This window comes from Mytilus edulis, chromosome 9 (genome assembly GCF_963676685.1).
Source record: "Mytilus edulis chromosome 9, xbMytEdul2.2, whole genome shotgun sequence".
Classification (NCBI taxonomy): domain Eukaryota; kingdom Metazoa; phylum Mollusca; class Bivalvia; order Mytilida; family Mytilidae; genus Mytilus; species Mytilus edulis.
In genome coordinates this window covers 18,577,600-18,586,749 of record NC_092352.1, presented here as the reverse complement: position 1 = coordinate 18,586,749, position 9,150 = coordinate 18,577,600, and positions in this window count along the sequence as shown.

The window sequence follows — 9,150 nt, the reverse complement described above, 5'->3', positions numbered from 1 at the left end:
TCTTTTTGTTAAATAACTATATAACATATCAAGTGAGGATTTGGGAGACCATTAGCTTTCAGTTTCAGTAGCAGTAAGTCATGGGGGAGACAGTCAAATGCTTTTGACAAGTCCATAAGGATAGCTGCAAGGTATTTATTTTGATCTAAAGCTAATTTCTAATCTTCAATCACTCTTAATAAAGTTGACTGACATCCAAAACCTGATCTAAAAGCTGTCAAAAATGGACTGAAGATTTTATCAAAGTACTGTACTAACTGTACTTCTATGGCATTTTCAAACATTTAGAAATAGCCGGTATAAGCATGGCATGCTGAAAATAAAGCATTAATCCAAAAATAATGCAGAAATTAACTGGTTTTGCAGGCAAAACCGTGAATGGCATGAGCTGCCAGATCAAGAATTTATCAAGTTCTTAAATTGATTTAAAGATGACTGCTTACGAGGCTATATGCAGATGCTCTTACATGTGGTAGATCGGCTGTGTTCTGGTATCTGAAAGAGTAAGTGTTTTCCTTTAAGTGTATTAAATCATGGAGATATACAGGACAATCTTTATTAATAATTTTTGAAAACTTCAATAGCCAATGATCGCATTCTTCTTATTTTTAGAGATGGTAATTTTTTGTTTGAAGGGATTCACGTTGGTTTCCAGTTAATTTGTATGCAGTGATGTAATTTCTATACTATATAATTATTCACCAATGCCTCTTCTGTGATATCATCCTGTTTTCGACCGTCTCTACTGCAAAATGGTTTAATTGCCCCATTTCCATTCTCAATTTTAATTGGATTTGAATTAGCAAACTGAAATATAGGTATCATGCCGATGTGTAGCCGGCTTCAAATTAAGTCATTTTAGGCGCTTGATATGATTTTGAAATCAAGTATGATTTTCCTTTTCTATCGTTGACACCGATATATGGCAACTATTAACCAGCCTCGAAAGGTTACTCCTTCAAATGGTTGTGATGGGAGAAGGGGCACTAACATCTCTAACGTAACGGCACCTATTTAGCAAAAATAGTAGCGGAAATCTTACAAGATTTCCTAGAGACTAAACAATTTGTATTTTTATGATTTGATACTATGCACGTCTTTCAACATAGGTAAAAATATTTAGATATACACAAAACTTTTACAGTATTTATCAACAGATGAAGTGATACTGAAAAAGCAAAATGTACCGAAACGACGTCTTTTAAAAAACGTCATCTTTTTTAAATTAGCAAATGCAATATGTTTCAAGTATCCATTTCATAAAAAATGACGATTTAGCATGGACAAATATCAAATTGTTCAAAATATTTGAAAAAAATAAGCAAAAGCTCTGTTATTCGACTTTTGACGATGCGAATTTAAGCATAGATGCAATTATTAATCATTACAGAAACATTGATGGTTTGGAGGTTAGTTCAGACCAATCTTTCTATGATTCCATATGAATTGAAAATCAAATTGTTGTACCTATATAATAAAGAAGGATACGGCTACAAAATTAACACAAAATGGAAAATTTTGTCTTGATCATAGAAAAACGTAGTTGAAGAAACTGTCAAAATAGCGGCATTATGCTGCATGATTTTTTTATGTGATAGTCGGTTAAAGAACTCACCAGTAAATAAAATTTACTTACTTACTTACCGACTCTAAATAAAGCTTTATGTCTTATGTCTCAAAGAAGGCGTCCCGCGTAAAGCTGAATAATGTCTTCAACCTTATCATTTAGAATCTCTGCTCATCTTTGGTTCAATAGTTTTCCTGTAGGTAGCAAAACTTTATCAATAAAAACCTAATAGAAAAAGCGCAAGTCCTGTAATATTGTATCAACTGAAAAATAATAAAGCAATGATAAAATTTAAATTTTCAACATTTGACAAGATATGAAACTGATCGTTGAATCGTATCTGTGAAATTATTACAAATTGAATATTGCATGGAACATAGGCGATGAACAAAGCCAAACATTCCAAGAAAACGATCAAATATTCATCACAATATGGTATTACATATTTGGAATTAATATATATTGGATTTGCATGACTTATTCTGCTTCACTTTTGTTTGCAAATATGACTATGTTAGTGGGCACTATTGGTTTTGAATATTTGATAATACCACACTGGTAACTCCGTCTACACGTCTACCCGTCACGGTTTGCATAAGTCTTAATGAAGAGTAAAGATTGTCGCATATGATTTCCGTTAACATAGTTATGATGCAAATTCATATTTATAAAACGTAGATCCTTGTTGATTTTTATAGAAATTTGAAAGAATATTGTTTAAAAAAAAAAGAAAACAACTGTCATATTCCTGACTTGGCACATACATTTTCCTGTAAAAAAATGATGGGTTTAAACTGGTGTTCTTGCTAGCTCGAACGAGCACTTGTATGGCAGTTGCTCAGTACTTTTCTGTAATCTTGCCAAATTAGGTGAGCAACCCAAACAGACGTACTTTGTTAACGTGGCCATAACTGTGACCTAGCAGCCGAACCTGAGTAAACATATACATAGCAGACATACAACACAACTGAATTAAGCATTCAAAAATACTGACAATTAAAAATTAAACAAAGACGTCAACAAAAAAGTAAGAGTAGTTGATAACACAGCCAATATAGTAAAGCATAATGAAGTATATACACTTTCTTCATAGAATACAGAATAAGTAAGATAATGATACAAGGATATACCAAATGAAAAACAACAATATTAAAGCCTCATGTGACCGAAAAGCATCTCTGGTTCCATCTGAATAAAAGAGGGACATTAAAACTCATAAATCCAAAATAAACTAACAACGCCATGAATTAAAAGTAAAAGACAAACAGACAAACAGACATGGTACACAAAACACAACACAGAAAACTAAGGAATAAGCAACACGAACACATCCAATAACAGGTGCTTCGGAAGGAACAACAAAACGAAGCCAATAATAAACCTGAAAGCTGGTTGCTCATATACCGAACCACGTCAAGAGTCATATACGACCAAATGGAACACAATAGTGCAAAGACAAATATAGGTAAAAAGAAGATAAAGTTCTACATAGAGTAAGTACATAAAAGCTATAATTCAAGAAGAAACTGTATTATATATTTGTTATTACAGCCGATTTCAATGAGTATGTAGACAAAGGTAATATCGTTGGTTAGCTTGCTTGCTTACGAATAGACTAGTCCGACAGATAACCAATCTATCTGTCTGTAGGACTAGGCTACTTCGAAATGACCTAACAATGACTTCACGGTTCAGCTAGCAAGCAAGCTAACCAAAGATATTACCTTTGTCTACACACTCACCGTGAAATCTGCTGTAAATAGGCTATGAACATTTGTGTATAAGCATAATAAGGTCTCACAGGTATTTTCCAATTAACTCCGTGAGAAAAAGGACAGAACGTTCTTTCACAAAATCCTGGCTGATTATTATTTTTCTCAGAGACTGAATAGTGATGCCGTTTTACAAATTCTGAGTAGCCAGGCGCGTAGCTCCCTATATAGTGCGGTGACAGAAGTGTAAAAAGTCGTCTAGATCGCGAGTTTAATCTCCCCAAATAACACACGGCTAAAAATGGTCTTAACTTAAAGACAAATATGTCTTCTTTAGTTTTTGCCCTGTCGTCAGAATTTCGTACGGTCACTTTTTTCTAAAAAGTCGTTTTAATGACTGGTAGTATATTGGAGAGTTTCAACCCCCCTTTTTCAAAATGAAAAAATGGGTACGTTTGCTTACATTTAATTGAAATAGTTTTTCCTGAAGCTATTTTTACATGTCAAAATATGCTATTCAGTATTTTATTTTCTTCTAATCTATAAAATTTGTGAAGTTTAGACTATTTAAAATTGAGGTAATTTTAATTGCAAATTCAGACTCAAACTTTAGTTTCTTCTTCATAGTAGTAATTAAAATTATCCCATAATATTTTAAACATATAGTATTTAATAAAACTAATAAGTGATAAAAAATTTCGGAACCAAAATATGAAAAAAACCTTAAGAAATCAATGGAAAAAGAATGGAGTAAAAATCTTCAATTTCAACACGGAACTCAATCACTTGCCTTCCGTCCCATTTTGTGTATTAGTCAATAATTTGCTCTCAAATGATATATGAAATTACTACCTTTTTCGCTATTATATACACATATTTTCAATCAAAGTGCACTGATATATGCCACATACTTTGTTTGTATATGTTTATATTCTATGTTTTTTCGTTATAAAACATCAAATATACTTTGTCAGAAAAGTCTTATTGTAAAATCAAAATAATTGACGGATAGTTTCAGTAAATATTCCGTGATATGTCAAGTCCTTTGCAACTTGCTCGATTAAGTCCAAAGAACAGACAAAAGTCTTTAAATTTTACTCAGTGAATAAAAAATATGCTAAAAAAAACCTCAATTGAAATTTTGAGTCAATTTACTAGTTTAGGGAAGTCGACTTTTGTATCTGCATTGCATAAAAGATTGGATGAGGGGAACATCAAGATGTTTCATGCGATAGCTGTTAATTTGAAGAACTCCGTACAGGAAGTTTGACGACATACAATTATCTGACTGTTGTCCCTCAGTTTCGGGTATTCAGTGTACACGTTCTAGAATGCAGTCGTTCATCTGGAGCGCTTGTATATTTTGTTGCAACAAAACATTTTAGAAAGATAAAAAAATACTCAAGTTTGAATCAGATGAGTGCATTAAAAATGTTTTATCCGTGTCAGATATAGTTAAAGTTGAAATAGTTTCCCGTCCATCTTTTAAACTTCAAGCACTCTGTCATTTTGGTTGCATTACAAAATATTTGCTAAAAACGAAAAAAAAAATCCAAACCCGTGGAAGCAGATATTTCAGAACACGATACTGCTTTTACTAATTCTATTTTGGCTATTGACAACGATTTAATGGTCATTCCTCATGGCACCGTTACTTGATAAATATAGATCATTTCTTCGGGCTGATTCTAATTTAAAATAGTCTACATGTAAAATGCAGTCTAAACTCATTTATTTCTGTAGAAAATCAGTTGTCGAACAACTTTAACAAGTTCAAGGAAATATAACATACTATTTAGTAGCAAATTAACTATTTTAGATGCCATATAAGCTTTTACTCAATTGAAAACTGACCTCAAAATCTCAATGTCAACTGTAATAGACACAAAAAACGGACAGATATTTAATTCCGCTGCAAGTATACTTAGAAAAGACATCGAAACTCTAAAGAAGACTACCCAACTTTGGATGAATTGTTTCTTCCTTCATAATTCAGTCAATGCCTTCGTATTTATTGCAATTCATTCTATGGTTACTCAATGAAACTGCATACAGCCAAGACTATTCTCAGGAAATGGCACCAGAGAAATTGTGGAAATGCTAAGCAATTGTTGAGGCAATCATTTTTGTTTTACTCCTTTTCATTTAGGATTGGCTTTACAAATGTAGTGTGTACAAGATAGTGTGTACTTCTCGTATGATGTTTCCCCAGCATCTTTGCAGACAAGCATATGGATGTCATCACACCTTCCTAAACCCCCTTATTGATCTCTGTTAAATCTTGGATGAACTGATAGGGATGGTTTGAAGCTGGTATTTATTAGAAACAATTAAATATCTTCGGATTTCCTACAACACTTGTCTGTACTTGTAAAGAAAAACTCAAAATAACGTGTTTGCTTTGAGCAGAACCTTTCATGTGCAGACCTGTAGCCATGAGTGAAATGTGTAGAAATATTAAAACATGTCAAAATGTTAGAAATTATTATAAATTAAGTAATGTTTCTCCCTTATGCAAAGCTCTGATTCATTTCACGGATTTGGCTATACGTTTTGGAACTTTTGGATTATAGCTCTTCATCTTTAATATAAGCTTTGGACTTCACATATTTTGGCCACGAGCATCACTGAAGAGACATGTGTTGTCGAAATGCGCATCCGGTCGGAAAAAATGGTACCGTTATTGTTATTGTGACAGTTGATGAAAATGAACATGATAGAGATAAGGGTTGATTTGGTATAAAGCTTGTTGCACTGGTACACACGACTCATCCAGTCACGAGGTTAGGGGATTGTTGGCGTGCCCTTACAAAAGTTAAACCCCGCCACTATCTGTATGTGTCAGTTTTAAGTTACGGGACGATAATGCAGTGTTTGTCGTTTGTTTCTATATACTATATTAGTTTCTTTATTATTTATTTTGTACATTAATCAGGCCGTTAGATTTTTTGTTTGTTTTACATTATTCGTTTCGGGAATTGAAGACTTTGCAGTATGACTTTTACTCATTGTTGAAACCCGTACGGGACCTATAATTATTTTGTGTCTCATTTGGTCTCATTTGGAAAGTTGTCTCATTTGCAATCATATCACATCTTCTTTTTTTCATATGGAATACTTTTGAAGTTTGTGGTACGTTGCAAGGGAAAAAAGGGGGGATAAAGGTACAAAACCTATAATGTAATAGATATTAACCAGAGTTAAATACACAACAAAAGATAATACTATGGTAGCAGTAATAATTGTGAAACAAAAACAAAAAGCAACGAGTAGTCTAAAAAAAACCTGAAGTATCCGCAAATTCAATTTGAGGGCATATTTGACTGTAGTGTTTTATGGCTTTGGTTTGATACCTCACCCAATATGATAGTTTAAAAAATAATTTTAAAGTATTGTCCTGCATGACACTTGATTTTTACCTGAAATTGATATTTTTCATAAGGTTAAGGTGCTTTTAACATTTTATAGGTTGAAAACTTGATTTTTGAAGTTTTGTTTATATAACGTCGTTTTAGGATTTTTTTTGATAAAAAAATCTTAATGATTAAGGTTTATGTATAATAACAAACATTACTAAAGCCAAAACAGTATCATTTGTATTAAGGTAGAGTTTAGAAATAGAAAAAAATGTCAAAATTGAAACCCACCCAAATTTTCACAAATTTTTACATATGACCTTTGACCTCAATTTAAAAAAATGTGACCATATCAAGTCCTGACGACAGGCATATTATTATAGTACACGATTTCCTCTTTCCAATGATATATTATGTAGGTGTGTGTTCGGTGGGGAGATTAAATTCCAAAAAATCTGCCTTCAGTCACCGCACTAATACGCCAACACGCAGTTGCGTGCACATCAATTCGGCATGCAAAAAAATATATTTCAAAAAAAAAAATTAAAGGGTACACATACGAGTATAATATGCTGTCGCTTTTTCAAATGATGTAATGTCATTAAATAGCGGCATTTGGTTTCAAAATTAAAATTGTATTGCAGATGACAAAAACGGACAGTGACTTGAATCTATTACAAGATTAGAATTTGTTATACTGTTGTAGTTTCGGAGAACATTTTACAGAGTACGGTTAATCTGTTTGGAATGCGATGTACCAATCGGCCATTCGATTTATCAGAACCCTTCGATACCGTTAAATATGCCGATGCAATGTTTTCGACAGACTACCAAAACCAATCACCCTGCAAACACGCAAAAACAGTCTTGGAAAGTCTCATTATATTTTGCGTCCATAGACCGCATGATAATTTATGGAACTGATTCGCTGCTTTGCGCATATCTGCTTTCTCGTGTTGTAAGAAATACAACAAAATAACAAATCGCAGCATTGTTTAAGACATACGAAACTGACTTGTCATGTAATTTTGACAAATTCAATCGGGAGGTCGCTCGATGGCGAACACGCTGGATTTACATCTCGCGGGTGCTACCACAGAGAAAGCGTTCAGTGTACTACGTCTGTTGAAAACATGTGTAAGATTAACAACGAACAACGACGGTTTAGCATCGCTAGCATTGCTGCATATTCATCGGGATTTTTGTGTGAATATTGACAAAGTAATAATTAAAGAAGTTCGTTTCTGCTAAGACCCGAACGGCGGATTTTTGACAATTTTGAGTAAATTCCATAACACAAAAATGTGTTGTTTATGTATTCAATTAACCATGCTTTATTCTATTTAGATGTTCTATTCAGAAGATTTTTTAATAGTTTTGCACTCATGAATTATGTATAAGTCCTATGTACATGTAGCTTCTCAATTAACCGTCCTATGGCCGAAACCCGAAAAAAAAACATTTTCTGCATAAAAGGGTCCCAAAATTTGTCTTTCCGATTTCGCATTTTCGACTTCGCGTTTTCGAGTTAGGAATGCAGATATATATCATCGAGTACATGTATTGTTAATTCTTTATTTCAGACTTTTTTGTTATTTGAATACGTTTAAGTATGTTATAAATCAAATATGAGAATTTGAGTCAAATCGGTTAACATGATTGAAGCTTTCTTGGATTAAGATATTTCGGTTTTAAACGGGAAACTTCTCACTAAAATTGACAAAAGGGACAATGTTTCGTTCCCTATTGTTAATTTTTCATTTTAAGATGGTGATGTTCCTTTGGCAGCATCTTACGGTGTTTATATTTCACAGCTCGTTCGCTATGCCCATGTCTGTTGTGACGTTTTTTATTTTAACGAACGCAATCTATGTATATATGACTGATGCATTATTAAACCAGGGATATCGTTACCATAAATTACTTAAAACCTTTACTAATTTTTTCAATAGATATAAAGATTTGGTTTTGATTTTTTGTTGTACCTGTAGAAAACTTATTTCTAACGGGATAGCGCATCCTCATTTTTACAAAAATGTTGTTAACCGTGCCCGGAAATTTAGAAATGATCCTTGTAAACTTATCACTCCTTTAAATAAACTTATTCTAAAAGGTTACCAATTCAAGACTGTAATAAGATCATTGAACATTGTTTTTATTGGTATAAATATTGATTTTGGTATCAGTAAATTAAAAGCAAACTAAATATTACTAGTATGTTATATACATATACACATTCATGGATCTACAATCTGTCGATACCTGTAACTTGGTATTGCACAAGGTCATGTTTTTCTCTGACTGTTTATGACGTCTTTACACTAAATCTATTGGATGTTGGATGTGTACGGATTGAAAGTTTAGTCTTAGATGCATGTTTTTTTTATTAGTTGTTAGTGGCTTTAAACTCGCTGTCAGATAACTGCAAGTACTCTCATATCTGTTCCTAGTGTCTTTTTGTTGTCGGGATGTACAAGTACCCGGCCACGTCCACTTGTATTTTTGTCCTTCTGAT